We start from the raw sequence: 1874 nt of genomic DNA, 5'->3' as shown, positions 1-1874 counted from the left end.
GACACATGACAGATAAAGGATTAAAGCTTTTGGCAGGTAAATCTCTTATTCCTGTTGATAAATCTGTTTCTTTTGACCCCTGTGATTATTGCTTAGCAGGAAAGCAACATAAAGCTTCCTTTTATAAGAAGTCTACAAAGAAGGAAGGAAAGTTAGAGTTGATACACTCTAACGTTTGTGGTCCTTTAGAGGTGGAGTCTCTTGGTGGCAGTAAATATTTTGTCACTTTTATTGATGATGCTGTCGCGCCCGTGCTCGCGGATCGCGAACTGTTATATCTCGATATGGCTCCCGCTCTACTGGTTTTCAACGGTGCTGGATAGTCCCCCTAGGGAGACTATTCAAGGGGTTTTTCGAGTCGCCACCAATCAGTTTGACGGTCTGATTGGACACCGATTTGATTCCAAATTGACCCATTCGGGTAAAGTTCGGATAAGGTATTGGTATGCGATGATTCTAAGCTCGGTTTCCGGTTACGTGTAGGGAAGAGACGTAATCTCACCCTACCCCGCCCGATAAATCGGTACTGTTGTATTTCTATGTGCTTGTTTTACGTGTTTGCGTTTACTATTGCTTTGAATGGTCATTAATTGTATATATTCAAGCCATTGACAACGCTTGCAAGGTTTTCGTCGTATGTTCATCGGGATCACTATCCAGTGATCAACATGATATGGTCGTTATATAATCGCTATACAACGATCGAATATTAAACATAATAATGTATGATTTATCAATTATTTATCGTTTATTTATACGGATCACTATTCAGCGATCTAGATAATCGAATTAATTTGTAACCGCTATCCCGCAATTAAACCCGATATATACTAAAATTATCATATTTTATTAGCGTATGGTTTATTAATCGTTTATCGAGACCATTATCCAATGATCCAAATAAACCGCTTACGTTATTATCATATTAAAATTGCTATACAACAATTTTAAATCCAATAAGTAAATACATTACTTGAATAAAGATCGTTATTGTCAAAAATTAAATTAAAGACTAATTAATCAAACACTAATTTACAACAATATAATATTAAACTAAAACTTAAATGAATTTGGAGAAAGAGGAACCAACACATGGAAGCCCATTTAAGTTAATTAGTACCAGGATCCGTTTAAGTGAAATGGAGGGTCAATTTGAAATAACAAAAAATGAATATAAATACATAGCTTTGGATTTTTAGGGCTTATTTGCACATATCCAATGTGCAGCCACCCTCGTCATCTCCTCCCCTGCTCTCTCAAATTTACTCTCATTAAAAGGTAAAGAGCAGCAGTCATCCGACCGGCCGCCGTTCTTCACCGTGTCTGTGTCGTCGTCCCTCCGCCGCGTCGCACCATCTACTATGCTCTGTCTTGTTCGTGAACCGTCGTTCGTTCGCCTTCCTCGTGAACCATCATTTGTTCGCATTGCTAGGTGAACCGCCGTTTGCTCGTCTGCCCGCCGTCACGGTCTCATCGGCGGTTATGGCTTCTGTTCCTTGATCCGCCGTCTAACGTCTGCCCTTGGTCCGCCGTTGCTGTCTGGTCGGTGTTCATCGTGGCTCTACCTCCGTCTTCATCGTCAACTCTTCCGCCACCGTTCTCCTGCATTGAGGTAAGATCTTTTGGTTTCTATATAGCCTTTTACATTCTCTTTGGATGTGTGGGATGAAATCTGAAGTGCTGAGATGTGTTGTTTTTCATTTAGATCTGGAATCTCAGGTGAACAATGGTGATGATTCAGATGCAGTGAGGGCGGAGAAGGAAAATAAGAGCTCTCTTTGATATCTGATTGAGTTGCTTATCTTTGTTTATTATCTTTTATAGAGTTTTTTTTTTATTTCTTGGCATTCTGTAACAGCAAAATAAAATAGTGG

Source organism: Euphorbia lathyris, chromosome 7, assembly GCF_963576675.1.
Source record: "Euphorbia lathyris chromosome 7, ddEupLath1.1, whole genome shotgun sequence".
Lineage (NCBI taxonomy): Eukaryota > Viridiplantae > Streptophyta > Magnoliopsida > Malpighiales > Euphorbiaceae > Euphorbia > Euphorbia lathyris.
The sequence above is the reverse complement of the archived record's forward strand: the minus strand, read 5'-3'. Positions refer to the sequence as shown.